A 21,705-nucleotide genomic window follows, 5' to 3' on the forward strand; every position below is an offset into this window, starting at 1 on the left:
CAAACAAAAACAAATTCATATTGGGTGAAAAACCGTGTAAAGCCAAACTCCATAAGCCTCATGTTTCTGCTGAGAACACTGATGGGAGTATCTATGCAGACTTCAAAACAATGTAGAAAAAGAGTGCCTCACTTTCAAAACACCCAGACAAAACAACATGCAGTTTACCAGCCTGGACAAACAAGTCTCTTAGGAAAGTAGAAATTAAAAAAGATAAAATAGAAATCATCATTAAGCAGACAGTAGAACTGCAAAGCACAGCAAGCTCCCTGGGAACACGTGCAGATGTGACACAACATGAACCTGAGCATCTGCAGTACCAAGAACTCCCGATTGGCAGAAGACGCCTGACTGACAGCGGGGCCAAAAGGGCCAGCAGGGCTGGTGGGGCGGGAGGGTTAACAGCCTGATTGCAAAATCAATGTCATAAATGCTTGGTAAGTTACAGGAACATGCGGGAAGAGGAGGCCGCGATTGATAAAGGACTGCGGCTTTGATGCTGCACTGGGGACTTGTTTATTGACAAGAAAGCCGATCTCTTCTCCCAGCCAGGCCAGGCCAGGCAAACCTGCAAGCATTTACCAATTAATTGGTGGGCTTTGCTGCCGCGGGTGGCTTTAACGTGTCTCCCCCACTGCAAGCTAACCAGCACTGGAGGTGCGGCTGTGGGGGATCGGCACACAGACCTCAGCAGGTGCAGCATGGCCCCGCACACGGCCCCGCACCTTCTGCCCATCACTGCATCTCCAGTGCTACTTCCAGAAAGCGGTGCCGTAGGAGAAGGCACAGATTCATTTCCATTCACTCATGAACCCTAGCTATTTGTTTCTGTGAACTAAAAAGAACAACTCAGCTTGTAAGCAAACCCAGCTTTGAGCAGCAGTACAGTGCCTGCAGCTCGCTGTCATGGGCTCTGCCTCCCGCCCGTCCCCAGGCCATCCCCAGGTGACCCGGACAGAGTGCTGAGGACAGCCCCGACCCACACACTGCGCGCCCCCCACCCGCTCACGCTGTTTATCAGCCAGTCAATAAGAAAAGGTAGTTCTTACTTAAGGAGGCAGAAGTCAACTCGTCAGGTCGATCAGCACTCTGTCTGTAAACACGGCTTCCCGTAAAATCAATGAACTCCAGTTACGGAGAGAGCAGCCTGAGCGCCACAGACTCCCCGTGCTCCCGCGCCGGGCAGTGGGGAGGGCTCTCCCTCGGTCCCTGCTCAGCCCCACACCCCATGGCTGCCCCTGGTCCCACACCACTCCACGGGCCGCAGGCAGCACACCGGGCCGCTCCGTCCCTGCAGCTCCCCCGGCAGGCCGGAGTCTGGCAGATGGCTCTCCCAAGGCAGGCCGCTGCGGGCCACGGCCGCAGGGCAGGGCAGCAGACGCGGCGCTGCAGTGTCCCGCGGCCGGCCGGCCCTGTGTCCCGACGCCCCGTGCTGTCACCAGGTGCTGCTTTCAACCACGGCCGCTTCGCTGGCAGCCGCGCTCTGACGGGAGGCAGGCAGAGTGACCCCGCGCTGTCCTCGGCCCCCCCAGCCCCATCTCCCTGCACACAACCACAAATGCCATCTTTCAGCCACGCTGCTCCCAGCAGCGGCCGCAGCTCGGGGTGGCCCTGCGCTCCCCCCGGGCGGTGGCGGAGGGAGACGGCGGGAGGAGGGGTTCCTGCTGTTGCCCAGGCTTCCCGAGAATTAAATATGAACAGCCGTGCTGTGTAATTTTAAATTGTTAATTAGCACAGGGTTAATTAGGCGGCCCTTTCACAAGAGGCTGTTTGGCAGTAAACCAAGACTGGAAGCAATGAGGAAGGAGGAAAACAAAAGGAGAAAGAGACAGTGAGAAACTGTTCCCTCTGCTAATGACCCACATGGCACCATGAAAAAAGGGTGCTGAGGACAGGGAAAAGATACAAGCAGATGCATTACATCCACGGCCATTACCCTGGAAGACACCCAGGCGGCCCCCCCTGCTCTTCCCGCAGCACACAGCGCTGCCACGAGCGGGGTCTGCTCCTCGCGACCCGTCTGCAGCACACAGCTGGCTCTCTGATCCCAGGCTTTGTGCCGGGGCTGCACAGAAGACGTGGCTCACACGAGCACAGCCAGTGACTGGGCCTGAGCACCGCCTGCTCTACAAAGCTGCACAGTGGCCTCTAAACTTTGTAAATACACGCCTACCTGTTGTGCCAACAGCCACCCCATAAATCAATACCATACACACAGGCTGAGACTGCCCTTGATTAGCTCTAGCGCAGGTGCTGCTAGTTTGCAGGAGAAGAGGAAAAAGGCAGAGAGGACAAAGAAAGCACAAGGGTGAACGTGGGCTTGGAAGCCCTGCACACCCCTCCTTGGCACACTGCTCTCGGCCGGTGGAAATGTCCTCAGAGGGACACAGTACAGCGAGGTGCTCATGTCACAGCATCATTAAGGTTGGAAAAGACCTGTACAATCACCAGGTCCAACCGTCAGCTCATCACCACCATGCCCACTGACTCAACCACGTCTCGCTGAGATGCACCAGGCTCAGGAATGGAGAACAGAACCTTGGGTTGCCCCTTGGGCAGGAGCAAGGCAGTCATCCAATACATCTGGAGTGGCGACATGAACCCGGAGCACCAAAGCCTCCCGTGTCACTTCCCAGCACCTGGCATGCCACAAAGCACTCTTGGAACACGCAGAAAACTGTATATGGAAAAGCACAACAAAAATCATTACTTAGGATCAAGAATTCAGAAGTTAAGGAAGAACAGAATGTATGTTGCTGCCAAAGCAACTTTAATTTTGCTCCACTATGCATATGGATTATGATACTGTCTTTAATTACACGATCACACATTGCCTCACTTAGCAAGCAGTATGGTCACATATGAGGGTAAGACAAAGTTGCACGAGCATGTTGTCACTGTATGAGATTCATACAGTAGCTGTTATCACATAAATATGTGGAAAGTCACTTCCTAGAATAGAAAGATCTTCTGAAATTTCCCAAGCAACACGAGCTGGATACTCAAGCTTTGCAGAACACAGAGATTGCTTCAATTCCTAGTTTCACAAAATGCTTTATCTTCTAACAAACACAAGATATGCGTTTCAGCTCTTTCCCATTCATTAAGGTGCCAGAAAGATTGGCAGATGTTATTACTACAGCAAGAAATGCTGAGGATTCTGTAACAGGACATGAATTATTAGGATAAAATGGTACATATGAGCCAGAATTTATACATAATAGTGAATGTAGATGCACAGCACGAGTGGTCTCTAGTTACAGCTTTCCACCCACCATATCTGCATTCTGAGATTCTTCTTATGCAACTTCTAACAAGAAGACTGAAAATAACGATATTTATTTGCAGAGTTCAATAATTTAAAAATAACTTCTACAGTAATTTTCTTTTTTCACATAGTAGGTTGCATCTTGCACCTTTCCAAGCAAGGCAGAGTTGTGTTTTGGCACACACCTGATCACAGGGGAGCTGCCTCATCAACAAATGTGGTTTGCTGAGTATCCACAACCAGGTGCCCATGCTGCCAAGTCCTGAACAAGCTCTTTATCCGGCCTTCTTCCTCTTCTGAGCTTTAGCTCTACCTACTCAAATGCTTTAAGCCCAGCTTCAAAACTCCTGAAGTTTCTCTGCAGACACTGCTCAGTGCCAGACTGTTGTGTGCAGGGGAGATGTGCCAACTCCATTGCAGCAGGAGGGGAACGAGGAAGCCAGGCATGCCTGCTGCAGGACAAAGGATCCAACCAGCAGTGACCCACAGGCTGCATCACACACTGACAAGAGTCCAGGGGCTGCAAGTCCTCACCAATCAGTTCGCTACTGCACTGATGCCAAGAATTCAGTGGCTTCTGAGGGATTCAGGCAGGCCTGGATGGGACAAGGGTCCTGAAGAGGCTGAGGTAGGACACAGCGGTCACCAGGAAGGGAAACTGCATCAGGCACCTCTGACGGTCAGGATGGCCCTCGGCCTGCAGGATGGTCGCACGGAGGGCTCGTGGCCAGCAGCCAGCGGCTCTGAGGCCGGAGCTGACAGCACGACCAGCGCTGCACTGCGCACGCTCATTAAGAGGGCACAAAGCACAAGCAGTCTTACACCACGCTCACACGCATAGGCACAGCAAGTTCCTCAGATCCTCACAGGATCATTAGCATAAACAGCTTTTCAAGCAGCGGGAAGCAAAGGAAGCGTTGAACAAAACAGGGCTGAAAGCTGTAGGGCTCAAGCACTTGGCATGAAACTAAGAGAAAGGGTCTCCTTGAGAAGGTGAACCTTCCACATTATCCGCATTTTTTTCTGTCCTTCACACCAGCTGAAGTTGAGCCAACGAGTGCACTGCAAGATGGAGGCTGCTTTTCAGAAGGCATTTTGTTATGAACTATTATTCCGAGTTTGCTGATCCCTTTGAGCCAGCTACTGTACTACACACAAAAATATTTATGTAATTGTCAACCCACTGCTATTGAGAACAGAGTAAATCCAGAGAAGTGCCAGAGTGCTTCAAGCAAACAGCTGGGGAAAAGCTCGCTCATTCCTCCAGAGATGCTCTTTGGAGTGAAAGTATTTCATAGCAGAGGTGAACTAGCTGAGGTCGCAGTACTCTCTACAAAACAAAGCAAACCACTGCTATCAGTGGCATGTCATTCACATGCTCCTAGGACAGGCAGCTTGTTTTCACATCCTGCAGAAACCTCCCTCCTCTGTGTCAGACAGCAGAAGCTTCAGATTTTGTTTCAAAACATTGCATATTCCTTGATTCTTCAGTTTGCGCAATTCACTCCTTTGCTCTAAAACCCCGATGTTTCTTGTCAAACCTGGCTTCCAGCCTCTGCTGCAGCATAAAGAACTACACTCGCATCTGGTACCCATTTTCAGTGCAGTGTTACTGACCAAACTTCAAAAGCAAGCAAACAGCACTTGGGCCAAGCCGCTCCGCTCAGCTGTTCTCTCCACAGTTACTCTGGTCCCACACCTTGGGGAAATGGTCCCACTCTTTCTCTCCCTTGTGCCAGTCTGAAGCCTGCCATTCCTCCCCCTCCATTTTTTACCATCGTAGCATGTTCAATGAGAGCTACCACAGCTCCATGGAGCCACTTCTGCCTAACCACGAATGGCAGCAACATCCAACAGGGTCATGTGCTAGGCGACATCTAACCCACAGAGATGCCCTGAATTGTTTGTAGTTTCAAACACCACGACGACACCATCTTTGATACATTTGTCTGTACTTACACCACCAGATCACTGTTCCCTGTTCCAAGAAAGTGTAGCATTTGTAGCGAGACTACAGGATGCAAACCACAGCAATGAGTCCTGAAAGTGAGAAATTCCAGCTGGCTTTTGCGGCTTTGCTGATGGTTCATCCATTCCTTCTTCCAGTTACTGGACGTGCTGAGCAGTCCCACCCAATGAGAAACACATGGCACATTTGCACTGCTACAGAGAGCTAGCTCCTACAAACCACAGCAGCCAAGCCTCAACCAGCCCTGCAACAAGACTCCAAAAGCAGACGCAGCCAACCTTAGATGGCCCCACTCGGAAGCGAACGCGGTGCCGTCAGGCAGCGCTCCCCAAGCGGTGCTCCTCAGCACAGTCTGCAGACTCGCATGCCTAGGGAAGAAGTCTTGCCAACGCTCCTTCCTTTCTGCTGATTTACCCAAACAACACGTGTTCCAGAGCAGTGTCAAGGGCCAAAGAGAGGGTAAGAGTTTGATTCATATGTCATGCAGACCTCCTCTGCCAGGGCTCAGATCCAGTCCTTGTTAGGAAACAGACACCGCCTGGTCCCAGGCACAGCCACTCCTTCCCACCCTCTGGGAAAGCCTGTGGTGCTGCACAAGCAGAGCACGCTCAGAGACAGGATCTCATCAGCATGAGGTCATTTGGTAACCATTCTGCTCACTACTGAGACAAACACCACGATCTGCTAGTTCAGAATTACACACCGGTGGTGCAAAGCCACGCTGCAGAAGTCACAAGCACATGTGCTCCAATTCACTACCAGTGAATTCACCACCAGTGTCTGGCACGGAGTTACATTGCTGGAAGGGAATCTTCAAAAATAAATAAACGAAGAGAACCCTGAAACAGGTAGAAAAATTTGCCAGATGCTTGGGAAACCTTCCCAAGAAGGCTACACAACTGAGTAGAACTGAGAGGATTTCCACAAACAGAGCACCTGCAAACTCATCCACTTACAAAACACAGCCCTGCTATAAACTCCAGACACCTTACTTTGTTATTTATGTATTTTCTTTACCTGGGCAAAATAAACCCTTCTGATTGCAGCAACCAGGAGCCAATAACTACACGCCACTCAACAGGCTCAAAGTCTCAAGTTCATGCTCTCTGGGTTCACAGCAGGCAGCTGCTGCATCCCTGTAGCACTTCAGAGCAAACAGATCTCTCGTGGAAGTTTAACCATCTCACAAAGGAGAACTGACACCAATTCAGATAAATACAGGTTTCAAAGCACATGCCCAGTGGGCCTGTACAGACTCCCATACCCAGATACAACTGCATCCCAGCACACCTGCATGCAGCATCAGGCATCGTCAGAGCTGTCACTTCAGAGGTGGGGAAGGGACTTCCTACTCGTGCTTCTTGGGACCTCTAGGACTGCAAGCTGCTTGCCCTCTTGCTAATTATGGGGTTTTCTTTTTATTTCCTATTACCCTCCTGCTCTCCTGATGAGATTATCTTACCGGAACTGACACAGTTGTAGACTGTAGCCATACATGGAGCCTCTCAGGAGGCAATGCAATTTTATTTTCATTGATCAGAAATCAGCAGGGCAGTAAATGATGGGAAATTCCATTAGGAGAAATAGTGGGCCACGAGACTGAAAAATCTAGGTATGCCCAAATCCCACAAAGTCCTATCTCAGAGTCCCATCTGGATCCAGTCATCTTTTTTCCTCCCAAACGGATAAGCTACTACTGACTTGCTGTTCTGAATCGCCAACCGCTCTGCTGGAAGTTGAGGCAATGCTGTCAAAACAGCCCCAAGGGTTCACTTAGTTGAAACGAAAGACTTTGGTACACACAACAATGTTTAGCTCTCCCAGCTCAGCCTCACTGGCTGCTGTGGGATCAATGGGGTTTTATGAGCAAATGTCCTATTCCACAGCCAGCAGGCAGCACCCCTCGCTCAGGTCAGGCAGGTGTGAGACGTGCCCACTCTCCAGTGTTACTCAGCTCTCAGGTGGTCCCAGAGGAGCCAGGGAAAGCCAAGGAGAAGGCCTGGCCTCCAGCAAAGCATTACACCTGCACTACAGAAAGAACATTTCCTTTTCTTTAGGGGCAGAAACCTCGGGGCGTGCACTACTCCAGTGAAACCCCTTCTGACGAAGCACTACCAGATACTGTCACGAGCCCACATGGACTGGACCCAAACTGAGAACCACATCGCAATCCTACCTGAAAATACAATGCACACAGAGTTTTCGCACTCAATTCACATTCCTGGATTAAAATCCTGCCATTACGCATCTCCCAGCAAAAACCCTCTCTGACCTCGCCAGCTGTTTCCTTCCTGCTGACGGCCGCGTGGTGCCTGCGCCGCTCCCTCCTGCAGCACAATGGCCCCACCAGCACAGCACGGGTTAACAGGAGCTGACCGCAGCACAGTTGTTAAAGTAATCAATACCAGTGAGATACTAAAGCAGCATAAGCCACATTATTGATTGCCAAGCAGATGATAAAACTGTTTATTATGATAATTGCACGGTGCCTGCAAGATGCTTCTAGTGCTGTCTTGAGCTTTTTACAAAAATAAGCATTGCCAGGGGATAGGCTGCTGTCTGAAGACCTCCTGAACCCTGCTTAAAGTCCTCTACTCTGCTGTGCCACAGCAGAAATGCTGAGATACCTGCAGCTCCAAGCTTGGATGCAGGTCTCATTTCTAGAGACAGCCCCTGAGCATGGTGCATGCACTCAAAGCCTGCTCGTGCTCCTACACGCACAGACCTGCTCTTGCTGCTCTCTCGGGCAATGTCTTCCACGGAAGGAGAGCGGGACCAAAACTGTAAGTTCAGTTTTCAGGTCTCCTGATCAGATAAAAATCAAAACTCTTCTATTTCCCACTCCAAAACATTTTCTTCAGTACTTCAATTGCTTTTTCTCTCTACTCTACACTTTCTCCAGTTTGTTTACATCCTTGCTAAGAAGTTAAACAGAATTCCTCTCTCTGAGGCCAAAATTATTGTGCAACACATTGAAAACTACTTTTCAGATGACTGAAATCCAGATATACCTGGCTTAGGAGATTCACCTCTGCAAAGCTGGGCCTATGCATGCTGGCTGCACCTCAAGGAGGATGACACAGCAGCTCGTCACCGTGCCTCCAGGTGTCCGCATGATGAGCAGCTGATCTGCCAGGATAAAGTGAGACAACATTCTGACTATGAAGCTACCACGAATACCGAAAGTTCCTCCTGAGCTAAACACAGCAGCAGGCATTAACTGGCCTTCAGCAGACAAGCAAAATGCAAACTGCCAGATGGCATCCGCTCTAGCAAAAGCAACTCTTGCTTCAGGAACAGGAATGGAAACTAGAACATAAACTGGGCTCCACATTAACACTACTGTCAAATCACAGCTGAAAATGACTTCTAACAAGGCCGGAAGCTCCAGGGTTCTGTCAGCAGCTCTACGGGAACTAATTATGAAGTACAGGTCCCATTATCTCCCAGTACAGACAAGGCTGTGACAGCTATGTTGTAGTATGAACCCGAAGGACCATATGCTGTGGACTGCACACAGTCCTTGGTGCAGAACTCTACTATTCTGGCTGGGTGCTTTCAGGCCACTTGGGTCATGTTGTCCAGGTAATTATGGCCTACATTTACAAAATAAACTTTACGCCAGTCAAGGCAGTCCTATTGGCCTCAACCTGCATCATGCCAAGAACGGTGCTTCTGGCTGATGCTCTAGCCCCTCTTCCTCTTACCTTCTCCCAAGGGCACTGGGATGACCTCCCTGTTCCCCACCACCCCCCTCATTCCCTGTGCCCCCACACCAGCCCTCTTCCTGCATTCCCTCCTTTTTAAAGACTGATGAAAGATTTTACTTCTCCACCTTGCTCGCAGAGTAGATAAAAGGTTAATGGCAGAATTGGCAGTGTGATCAAAACTGCCACTTGGAGAGCAAGCAGCTCAAAAGCATGCAGCTGCTGCTCCAGAGATAGGAGATGTGGCCAAGAGCTGCTGAAAACTGTCCCACATCACCCCAAAATACCACTGACAGGCCATAAAGCTCACACCAAGGGCTAGGAGGACCAGGGCTACTCCCTCAGACTCCTGTCAGTAATTCTGAAGTTAAAGCAAGACCAAAACAAACCTTTGTATTTAGAATCTAAAGATAGGGAGGAGATATTCCTCCCCACCACTCTTTGAAGGACCAGCCACCGCCATTCCCTTCCTTTCAGGCCCAGGAGGAGCAGAACAGCTGATGAGCAGCCAGCACCCAGCATGGGTGTCAGGTTCTCCAAGACAATGCACTCTTTGTTCTGCTTAGGAAATCTACCACTATTTACAGCCAACTCCTGCTTCACACCTGCCCACGGTTACAAGCCCTTTGAAAGCCACTTCTCCATCCTAAGCACAACATGCAGCTTGCAGCTCAACTCCCTGTGTCACACATCTTGGTCTATGGCCACTCCTCAGCCACAGAGTGAACACAACTCCAGCTGCATGCAACAGCTGGCCGATTCGAGGCCCTGCAGGCCCTTCCCAGGCAGGGAGCCACGCAGCAGCAACTGTACTCATCAGGACAAGGGGTGGATTTCTGTTCAACAGCAGCATCTTTCCAGTTCTTCATAAACCACAGCTGACAAGAAACAAAGCAGCTCCAAGCAACGGGGCTTTTATCAGTGCAAAGCACGCTGCTCCCAGCACGGCTGCAGCACCGATACAGGAACCCACTGAGATCAGGGCTGCGGAGCATTCAGCTCAGCTCTGCTGTGCACCAACCACTGCTTGCCCTTCTCTGCAGGCCCTGGCAAAGCAGCCCCCTCCCAGCTTCCCCCCACCCACACTGTTCCCCAGGAGTGACCCCTGTGTGGCACAGCAGCAGCCGCCGTGTGAGCGCCGTGCTGCACGCCCTCCCAGACCCAGCACGTGGGCTGCGCTCTGCCTGCAGAGGAGCCAGGGACAGCAGCAGAGCGGTGTCCCAGCACCACTCACTTTTCTTGAAAACATCTGTTTTCATTATCAGTATTGCTTTTAATTAGCACTTAATTAATTAGCCTTAAGCCCTCACACAGCTGGAGGAAAATTCTGCTCCTAAACGAACAATTAATAGGTGCACTACGGGAATTTTTTCTCATCTTCAGCAGTGCGTTCCTCAGCAGAGCTGCAGGGTGAACTGCCCAGTGCGTGGCTCATCCCTGGGGCACCTCCAGCCTGCACAGCACGTACAGCCTGCACGGCACACACAGCCTGCACGGCACACACAGCCTGCACAACCCATGCAGCCCGCTGTCACCCAGTGCCTGCTCAGCACAAACGGCTCTGCGGCCCGAGCCTGAAGGGCAGAACTGTGGCAGGTCCATGCATTGCACTGAGCCGCCCCTATTCCTCCCCCGGTCACTGAGGAGGTCAGACAGCCTAATGCCCACCTCACATGTGGAAGACCCCCGATAATTTAGTTTGTTCAAGAGTTTGGGCAAAGCACAGTCCAAAAAGATAGAGCCCTAGGAGATACATAAGCAAACAGGTCTGTCTGTGGCGCAAGGACCAGAAATAGGGTCTCTGGATCAGGTGTTTGTTCACACAACCAGAACCAAGAGTGCTCATAGGAGCAGCTCCAGCACACCGCCTCAGCCACTTCTGAGAAAGCAAAGAAAAGGGGAAGGTGAAGGAAGCGAACACTTGCAGTGTCCAATGAGCTCAGATACCAATCAGACCACAAAGCACCTAGGGGGAAAAAAGGAAACACACAGCAATTAATTCTTGGCTTCCTGTTCTAGCTGTAGGCAAGGGAAGGTGCACGGTGGAGGAGCCTGCAACACGCGGAGCTGGGACCTGCTCCAACAGCCCAGGGCGACAGCGCTGGCTCCCAACATGGGAAACCCAGGGCGGCTCTCCAGCAGGTGAGGGCTGGGGCGGCTCCCTGGGGGAGGGAGCAATGTCAGCATCGTTTCTTCTGGCTGTCCTGAGGCAGGCCACAGGGCAACAAGTCCCTTAAAGAGAGAATGGGGGCAGGCTATAAAATACACCCAACTCCTGCTACTGATCTTCAGCTGGAAACTGAAATAGAAGCAAAGCGTCAACAAAGTACAAATAATTTCTCACTCTTTAAAGAATTTCTCAAAGAATAAAAGTAAAAGAAAGCAGGTGGAGAGGAAATAAACCCGTTCAACAACTGAACTAATGTATACACTGGTATAAACAAAGGAAGGAGCTGGAAGAGAAGGACGTGAGAAATCTCTCACTTCTATGTAGGCATTCAACAGGAGGCTTAAAATCCAGTTTCTCTTTCCAAAGATAGCTTGTTTCTCTCTCTTTGCAAGGTTCAAACAGAGAAGATACACGAAGAGTAAATCATACTCAACTGCTAGCTGTGCTGCAGGGAGAATGTCAGATTGTTGTGTATATACAATCACCACGATCAACATTTGCAAAGATGGCAGAAGTCAAACAAGTCACCTTTACGAAACAGAAAGTTAAAACAACACAACAAACCTCTGTCACAAAATAGTCGGGAACAATGCACACCTTCAAGACTTGTAACTTCATTATTACACCTCAACAAACTTCCAGTTTCTTTCCAACGGCTCCTCATAAAACATTTGTAACGGCAGGAACTCACTCAGCCTAGAGAAGCCCTGCCCCAAGCTGAAGCCTGCCAGCTGCCCCTTGGGAGCCAGCCAAGCAAGGGAAGAATAAATTTGCCACATCTTTTCCCTTCTTTCAGTTTTCTTCCCCTAGCAGGAAGGCAGTCACAGCATTTATTGGGAGCCAAAGCAGCCCTGTAACACCACAACCGAGAGGACAAGACTTTGGTGAGAGCCTTCAGAGATGGGCAGAAGTGCAAAAGCATCCAGCAATATGCCACTGACCTTGCAGGCAAGAAGTTCCAGACCCCAAACCTAGAGACTGCTAAGAACCCTCAGCCCATTGCACAGGGCATCTCCTTCCAGCTTCCTCCTGCTTGCTCTGCCCAGCCACAAGGCAGAAGCACCAGCTTCACAAGTTAGACAAAGAATGAACTGATTTACAAAACAACTCTCTAATTTACAAACTCTCCTTCTCACCCCACGCATCCCTTCCCTGCCAGGCAGGGAGAACCAGCAGGCAACCTGCCACGTTCTTGCAGGCCAGGTTTTAACTACTTGGATAAGTAAGGATAGAGAGAGAGCCTTCAGGAAGCTGAGCGAGAGAAAGCAAGGCCTGAAGGAACCATCAGATCATTCTGTCTGGCGCCCTGCATGTCAAGAGCTAAAAGGCTGCGGCTCCTCGTCAGCTATCCGCCGAGATGATCAGTTTGGGAGGCTGGAAAGTAGTTTGCACACCTGTTCATACACTTGTGGGGTCCATTTATCAATGAAAATAGGAAATATACACTTTTCAAAAGTCACATAATTACGCATAATTTTAAAATGCTGAGGACTTTATTGATTAGTTTCTCATTACAAAGAAGGATTAAAATAATACTACTTGAGGAGGTGTGTTTACATCATTTATATGAATGAAAGTGACGAGTCTGCACAAGCCAATCCCAGGCCCAGAAGCCGTGGTCTGAACACCCATCTCTAACTCTGTAAAGTCAACTCCACGGGAATTGAGTCACGACAGCAGTAACAAAGGTTCCTTGAGATTTCAGCCAAGAAGAACGTGCAGGTACAACCAAGCTGGGACCTCCATGAACTCTCCCCTCATACTTCTGTGCATGTCCATGCCAGGAGTTGCACACAAAGAAAGTGCTCAGAGATGACAAAAGAAATAGCAGCACTCATCTTTCACCTTCGCAGCATTATTCCTGCTTTGCAGAAAGCACCACTCGCAGGGAAAACGACATCCTCTGCCTGGTTAGAAAACAATTTATTTCTTGAATATTTCTGATAAAGATAACTTCATGGGTCACTTCCCGAGTTCCAGCATTTCTTCAGGCTGTATATTTCTGCCGGAGGCCATTTTCCACTACAGGAGGTAAATAGCTGAGCAGATCACAGGTCTAAGAGCAGGGAAATGGGCGCTCACCCCACCTGCAGCACAGTCCACATGTGTCACCGAACGACTTGGACAGCCCTGAACACGGCACTGTTCAGAGGAACACGTCACCGAGCTCTGCTGGAGCAGGAGCTCTCCGCTCCGGAGAAACGCAGTAAGCAAAGGCCAATGGCTTACAAAGTCAGTAGGAACACAAACATCAGTGAAACTGAACACAAGCCTCCAGCACCAAAACTACACAACAGTTTCCCTCTCCACTGAGCTTCTTTCCTCAAGGATACATGCTCTGGTAACAGCAATACGCTGGCTGCTTGGAAACAATGTCTCCAGGAAAGCTGAACCCTGCGTGTTCTCTGCATAGTGGTAACCTTTTGCTCACATAAAGACCAGCAGAACCATCCCGATCACCCTGCCTCAATGTCCTTCTGTCTATCCTCAGCTTGATTCAGGTCCTTCCTTTTCAGTGAAGCCGAGAGCCAAATCATAGCAAGAGTCATCTGGAGCCCAGCCAGCCTTGTATTTGATCTTTCAGCTCCAAGGGGACATAAAAACAGCATTCAAGTCTTTGGAACCAGTCCAACCCGTGACAGCAGCATCTGGTGGAACTGCTCCGCCCATCCTTTGCCTCGGATGACGCAAAACCCTTTCCTGGGTCTCTGCAATCTGGGTCTCCGCACCACCCAATACACCATCTTCTCCGACCTCGACTGAATCTCTTCCTTACCCATAACTCTTACAGGGATGTGATTGAGTTTAAGATATTTTACCAACAACATTTCCTAAAGTCCATTACTTAATTCCTCTCCTGGACCATATCTTGCAACAGGTAATTCTATGGATGATTCTCCAACCTACTTTAAAATATCTCTTGTAGAAATAGCATAGGATAGCATTGAAAAATACAGCTGGGAACAAGAAATTCAATTAAAATTGAATTTTAACAGACCACAAAGTGGGAATGAGAAGGAAGACGAAAACTAACAATGCATGACTACCTTTTCCTCCCCAAGGACTACAATTCTTGAAAAAAATGAATCAGTGTTTCAGTATTTTGCATTCTGAGATGCACAGAACCTGTAAAATGCACGCACATCGGAGGCTGTTGGGCATCTCTGGCCAGCTAGGCATTGGGATGCAGGAGCAGACGCTTCTCCTCCTGCTGCTCGCATCATGCGCAGCTCACGCCAGCAGTGCCTCCAGGGCTGGAGGAGGCTCTGTGAGTTTGCACAACAGGAAGCCGTGAGCATCACCAGAGGACCTCTACAAACAGTGGAACTGCTTCTCTTCAAAGCAGCCACAGTAAATGCGAAGCTGGATGCTCTGAAAGCTGAGCTGCAAACAGTTTCCCTTTTCTAAGCAGGGGAGATGATCTTGCTGGCAGCTGCTACCCTCAAGTTGAACTGTGAGATCCACAAGGCCTCTGAGCACTGCCCAAAAGCTGATGTGATGGCTCCGAATTCCCCACAGGACCAAAGACAGAAGGGAATTTCCTGGGTGTGATCATAAAGCAACAGTAATTGCAATTCTTACCCTCTGGTCTTCTTTAGAAGCTACACGCTGACGCACTGGAAGAACAATGAAAAACTGGAATCCAAGGATCTCCTGGGTCTCACCTTCATGTCTTCAGGCAGTGAAGTCTCGTGGCTGGATGAATGTACCAGCCATGAAACAAGACAAGCTTTCTGGCAGCAGCCTGAGTCAGAGTCATCCTTGTGCTCATCCTGAACGAGATCCTCTGATGAGTAAGAAGCTGATGTATTGTGGACTGTGGTACAAGGCGACAGTGATTGATTTTCTTTTTAATCACAAACTGCAACTGCCACAGCACAGCACAGCTTGGGCTACTGATCGAGCGCTGCTGGTGCTCAGAACTTCTTGCAGAATTCAGATACGGTACAAGTCAGAGGCTGGCACACACTCACTGCAGGTAAACCCTGGCACAACAGCCCGGATTAAAGGAGCAAGGTCTGGACACGAGGCAGCTGCTCTGATGAAAGCTCTGAAAGGCATGGGGGAGCAGACACCAGGCGACACATTGGGACCAGCACCCGATGCTGCTGTGAATCAGAGCACGTGGACTGCTGCCCAACCACCGTGAAACCCACTGCATTTGTGGGCACACAAGTCATGAGTCATGTACCTGCACTTACCTCTGGTCACCTGGTGGCTGCACGGAGCTGGAACATCACCCAGAGACCTGAGCTCCCTCCACACACACTGCCCCTTCCAGGGGACAGAACCGGGCGACGGGAGCCACTGCCACCCGCAGGAAGTGTTCCATTGCAGAACAGCCTTGGCCAGCCAGGCTCGGCGCCTGGCTCTGGGTCGGAGCCCTTCTCCCACAGCAGGCGGCCAGAGCTGTCCCCAGGCTTTGCTCCATGGGCCAGGCCTGCTGACCAACTCCTGGAGACAGCTGTGACTATCCTCTCTGTCACCCTCACTCTGGGGTAGAGACTGCTCACTCTGTTTCAGCGTACTTTCCCCCCTTGTTCTTTCTTTAAATGCAGTATAAGAATACTATTTCTTTAAAAACGGTAATAGAGCTGGTATAACTAAGACGTAAAACTTGAAATGTATTGCACAAATAGAAAAAACAGCAATTCATTCACAGACAGGAATGGCCAAGTACACCTGAGGCAGGTTCAACATCAAGTGCTCCTACCTACCCATCAGCTCACGGGCTGTGCTGCTGCGTGAGTGCAGAATAACAAATGCAGCACCTGCATGGAAAGGGCTGCGAGGAGCGGGACAGACTGCTGCGGTCTCATTAGCTTTATCTCAGTAACAAAGCTATGAGTGTTAAGAAAGGAAGAATAACTGAAGAGGCAGCAATGAGAGGAACCCAAGTTTACCCAAGATGCGCTGTGCACACAGACTCTGTATCTTTCCTTACTAACATAACCATCCCTTCCTCAACACCGCGTACACAGGGAATTCAGGAAGAGATGGGAGCCAGCCAAGATTTAAGAAAGACATGAAAACAGATCTAGAGAAGATGATTCAAAGAAAATGCTGCGCTGGACGGAAGTTATCTGAATGGTGTTACAGACCGTGGTGCTCACTAACCTCACTGGCAGAGTGGGATCTGCTGACAGCATCACATGGGAACACAACCAATGCAGCAGAAGTCCAAAACATTGCACAAGACAGCTGTGACTCGAGGACCGGAACATTGAAAAAGGATCTAAACTCAGGAGCGTAACATGAAAAATAGGAATTTCTGCACAAAATTCAGGATTTACCAATAAGGAATTACAAAGGAGGAGACAGACTGTCGTGCTTGGCAGGACTGCAGAACCAGCAACACAGCTCTGAAAAAGACACAAAGTGATCCTATGATACCGCTCTGGGTGTTCCTAAAGATAATGGCTAAGGCCACTGCAGGACCTCCATTGGAATTGCCTGGACAGCTGCGACCACATCACACAACTTCAGCTGGAGCAGGTGCAGAGGGCAGTCTGCAGAATGGCACAGGGACGGCTTCAGCACTGGAGCACAAAGCTGTATGATGCGACTGAGCCAGGCACTGGCTGAGAGCAGCTGTGTGCAGATGTGCACACGTGTGCATGAGATTGTGCACAGCGAGGTGGCAGAAGTCAGGAACTCCACCGGTGGAAGCAGCATGGCTGCAAGCCACGTCCGAGCAAGGAAGCCACGACATCAATATTTAGAGACAAACGCCTGCTCCAGCAGTGGCAGGAGGGAGTCTTAATGACCCAGCATTAGTGTTTCCAAGAAGAGGTAACTGAGGCAACCCTGAATACACAGAAGATCTGTTCTGGCAGATCTATATTTCCACTCTAGGTAGTTCTCACTGACAGAGCAGCCTTCAGACCGGAACGCTTCTGCTCCAGCAAACCGCTCGGCTCCCATGGACACAGCAGCCCAGGTTTAAAATTGCTCCAAAAGAGTGTTCTGAGGAAACCACGCAGTGAGGAGATGCAGAAGATGCATAGCGCTGGACGTGCAGCGTGAGCCCTGGTACAGCAACCACAGTGTCCCATGGAATTAACAGTCAGTACTTCCCTGCTTTCTCTAAGTTGGGTCTCCGGGTGACATAAGTGCTGCAGCCATGGTGCAGGCCTTGGGCCACACTACTGCAATTGCAATAACAGTTTATTGGTTTATAAGTTAACTTTCCTACTTTTCTTTGTTTATTTCTTTTGCTGGGAGATAAGTCAACAGGCCAAAGCGATTGTGTTGTTTATTATGCAATTGTTTGTCAGTTAATATTTGTGTTCCAGCGAGGCAAGGACCAGATAACAGCCCGCGTGGTTCTGCTCTCCATTGCAGACCTAGGGCTGTGCCCCACTCGCTGCCATACGCCCCTGGCTGCTGTCCCGCACGACACACAAACGACCACAAACGACCACAGGCCTTCAGGTTGAGCTCTGCTTCTTCTGGCTCCAACTTCTCCCACTGCAACATGAGAATAATGGTGGCAATTTCTTCTGGCAGCAGCCAGAACTAAAAGGATTAATCTGTTACATCTCTGTAAAAGTACTTCAATAATTAAGAGGAGCAACTGCTGAACAAGATTAGCAACAGACTAGAACAAAATATAACAAGCAACAGGGGCCTCTGCAGAAGCACTGCAGTGCCACACCTCCCGTGGCTGCGCAGCATCCCGCAGCGCTCCTGCCCCTTCACCCCACTGCTGACATGCAGAGGGCATCCGATGCTGATGTCTCCTTTACATTCTGCTCTGCCCTCCACCATTACCACTGCAGCTCTTCTCCATTTGACACCGAGGCCAGTTTGGCGCTGCTTTTTGCTGGACTGATTCAAGCTGAAGGAAGGAAGCACTGCTGGAGTGCTTTACTGGTGCTCAGGTCCCAAAGGCTCCCCAACTGGGCTCCCGGCCCCCTGGATGGGCACTTGCTGCAGGACACTGGGATGTGGTAAGGCCGTGCAGGCATGAGGGGCGGCAGGGGCAGCGTGCACAGATCAGGCGGCAGGTCAATGCCTGAGCAGCAGCTGGCAGAATGATGTGATTCACCAAGGGCAGTACGGATGCAGGGCAATGCACAGAGCCCATCCTACCAGCACTGCCCACCTGGGCCCTGTCCTTAACACGTTGGCGCTGCATCCTGCACACTGCCCCTATCTGCCCCCCCACAGAGGGCCCTGTGCTTTGCAGACAGTTCCAAGCCCTCAGGAGCAGCCCCAGCAGCAGCACTGCCCTCCCGCAGGGCTGGGCACAGCCTGCAGCCCTGAGCAGCCACGCATACTCACTGCATGCTGCTGAGTATATTTAAAACATGACCTGCAATATGACCTAAATTTTGCTTCTGCAAAATGGAAATCGTAGCTCTGAGCGTCCTCCTCAGGCATCACAGTTGCTTTGTTGCCTGCTCTATGTAGGACACTCCTACTTCTACTCCTACTTTCTACTCCTCCCAGGTTTGGGCAAACAAATGGAATACTAAGGGAATGGTGCCCCAAAGGGCAACGCCATGGCTGAACAGGAAGAAACTTGTTTGGCAGCAAACAATTGTAGGAGCTCCTTGCAAGGTCTGTATGGATGCAAGAAGGGCCAACACATCCCACCTGTGCCAGTCCCATAAAAAGAGAAAAGCAGAACAGGAAGGATCCATCCTAAAGGCCTTACGTGCTTCAAGTTTTCAGGATATGGAACAGAAGGACCACAATCCCCATGTTCTCTCCTCTTCACTGACTATGTGCAAGAAAATGAAGTGCTTTTGCACAGAGTTAATTCCATCAGCTTCCCAGAGGAATAGTCTGCAGGACTGCTCTGCAGGAAGGCCTGTACCTGATGGTACAGCACAGCAAGGCACGATCAGGTTCTCCTCTCCCCACCGCTGAGTGCGCTGGGAGAACCAGCACCGCTCATTCCCTCACACCTGCATCTCTGCAGCCCGGGGAAGGAGCAGGTGTTAAGGAGAGCCCAACAGTGGTTTAGCAGGAGCTGCACCTCTGGGAATGGATTCGATGTCAAGTGTCAGCAAGTAAATTGCTATTGGCTTCTCAATAAGCAGCAGTAGTGAGCTAAGTGTTTCCCTGTGTTGTGCAGGCTCTCTCCGACTCAATACAGTGGTATTGACAGCACAATCACAGAGTAATCCAGGCTCCACTAATATCTCAGCACTTCCTCATTGAAAATACACTTTCCACTTGGACATCAGCCCATTAGCACAGGCTGAGCCACAAGCGTCTCCCCCGGCCCGTGAGGATGTGCAGCACATGGCCCCAGCTGCTGCCCGGAGCGCAGCCGAGATCACAGAGAAGGGCCTCTTGTTCCAATGAGAAGTCACCAATGGAAACAGGATGAAAGGTAATCAGAAAGTCTTTACAACTCAAATCTCTGTAGATTCTGAAAAATTGGTATTTCCTTGCTAGACAACAGAAGTTCATTCAGGGAATTAACTCTCCTCTTGCCCCTTACCCTCCACCTGTCATCCTTCCTCACTATCTTATCTCTAAACTCAGACCATAGATTCCTCCAGGCAGAAGCCTCTCCTTTCATCCACTGAAAGCCAGAGACCTGCTCCCACACCACGGAAATCCCGACATTCAGCTCCCACCTGCAGGGCACAGTAATGCTCCTCTGCTGGCAGAGACACCACGTGCGGGATGTGATGCTGTAAGTCCTTTGGATGCCGTCACCTGGAGAAAGACCCTTGTGCTCTCCCACAGCTGCTGTCACACCACAGAGCATGCATTATCCCTATAACAGCTGCACTAGAGATCTAAGTAACGCCCAGGAAGGTTCCCCAGGAAGCTCTCAGCACATTCTGCACTAGCAGCCACTGCCCTGCATGGGGACGTCCCAGTGCCTTTGCTGGGGAACAAGAACCTTCACATCGCTTTGAGCCACGGTACTAAAAATCACCTAAGTTATTTGGGTATAGAGAAGAGAGAGAGAGAGGAAAATATGTGAAGAACATCAGGCCAAGTTAAACACGTGTATGTCACGAACATGCAAGAGATCTTAACTGTCTGAGCTGCATGCTTCTCGGTTAACTTATTACTAACTTCCCAGCAATGCAGACCACCTTTAACTAAATAGCAGAAACGACAGTGCCCACTTCCAAAAACCAACAACACAAAGATGAGAGCAGGAAACGAAAAGCAGGAGAACTGCCTGCAGAGGGGCCCTCTCCGGCTGTGCCGATGGCCCCAGGAGCTGTGGGCAGCATCAGCACGCAGAGCCCGATGGCACGCAGAGCCCAGGGCAGCAGCACACGCAGCGCTCACCGCTCGCAGTGCGGCTGGCGCAGGCACGCGGCCCCGCGTTCTCCACATTCAGAAGTTGCATTCATGTGGAAAGCTGGTGCCCCACAGCAAACAGCAAAGAGAGCGGCCTGCAGAATGGGCTGATACATTCGCTTCTGCTTTAATCTATTTTGGTAACAATAACAGTGAACCCAGTAGGACGGGCCGTGGGGAAGGCCAGCACACAGCACAGCCGCTGCCTCCCACTGCCCCACATAGCCTCCCCTGGGGACTCCCCAGGGACTTCACAACCACCACTGCTGTAAAAACCAGGTTAATGCAAGTGTGCCTTCCTGTTCTGCAGCGCATTCTGAGGTGCTCGGCACGGTGCCAGACCTTTAACCCAAACGATTCCCTGCTCCCCTGTGAGGAGCATCTTCCATCTCACCAAGCCTGCCGAGCATCAGCACTGCAGGCGAGCTCCAAATCACAGCACTCTGCACTTGGAGCTTCCGCTGCTGGCAGGAAGGCTGTGCTGTTTGCAACCCGACGGGGAGCAGATTTCTGGCGAGGAAACGGTTAATGCTGCTCCAGACAGCGATCTGATAAATGGCTCTGCAGAAAGCAGGTTCTCTCACTTTGAGATATGATGTCACTAACCTTTATTGATCCACAATCAGAGAACTTTGCTTATCTCTCTCCTGTGATATGCTGCCCTCCTGTACTCAACTAGTGTTTAATACACTGCTGGGCATCTTGCACTCTTTACAGCTCACACCACCCCTCCACCAGGGACAGGATTTTACGGCTGTGCCAGCATGGCCAACCTGTGGGATGCGGCACCACGTGCACAGTGAGCCCCAACCTACTGCAGCCAGGGCCAGGAGCACAGTCCTCAGCCAGCACCCAAGGGAGCACCATGCCTTCAGAAGGTGCTGCTCCTGCCTTTTGCCCTGCATGGCAGCACAGCATTTACCACAGGCCTGCATGCACCAGGCCCAGTGTTTTGCTGCATACACACGAGCAGCTCCTGGAGAACGGCTGAACAGTCAGGTGGCAAAACCTGTAAGTGGAACAATTACATCAGCCATGTGCAGTGATGGGTGGAGAGGAGCCTCGGAGATCCCCGCAGCGTGGGGGCATGTACAGCATGTTCCTGCAAGGTAACACACAAATGTCTATGAGCTACTGATGCGTGCTTTTGGTTTTTATTCTTCCAGGAGAAAAGTCTGCGCCTCAGTGGGGACGAACCAATGAAAACCCCACACAACCAGAGCTGTGCAGGACAGCAAAGAGACACTGAGCCACCACCGCAAGCGGTGGGAGACTGGGAACCCTGAGAGGGTGAGCAGAAAGCAAAGAG

The 21,705-nt window shown here is 50.6% G+C and overlaps 1 protein-coding gene across 4 annotated transcripts in view; it reads right to left on the reverse strand.

Moving 5' to 3' along the window:
• The window catches only part of ZFHX3 (zinc finger homeobox 3), a 508,991-nt gene that overhangs the window by 97,390 nt on the left and 389,896 nt on the right, over positions 1-21,705 (reverse strand). Inside the window, exon 1 of one of the 4 annotated variants that reach the window (XM_052686503.1) lies at positions 1,050-1,322. The exons of the other annotated variants lie outside the window; for them this stretch is intronic. The gene's annotated coding sequence lies outside the window, so the exon portion shown is untranslated. Of the gene's footprint in view, positions 1-1,049; positions 1,323-21,705 lie in introns of those variants that run through there. 4 annotated transcript variants of the gene reach the window in all.

Source organism: Tympanuchus pallidicinctus, unplaced genomic scaffold (assembly GCF_026119805.1).
Source record: "Tympanuchus pallidicinctus isolate F22 unplaced genomic scaffold, pur_lepc_1.0 scaffold22, whole genome shotgun sequence".
NCBI lineage: Eukaryota > Metazoa > Chordata > Aves > Galliformes > Phasianidae > Tympanuchus > Tympanuchus pallidicinctus.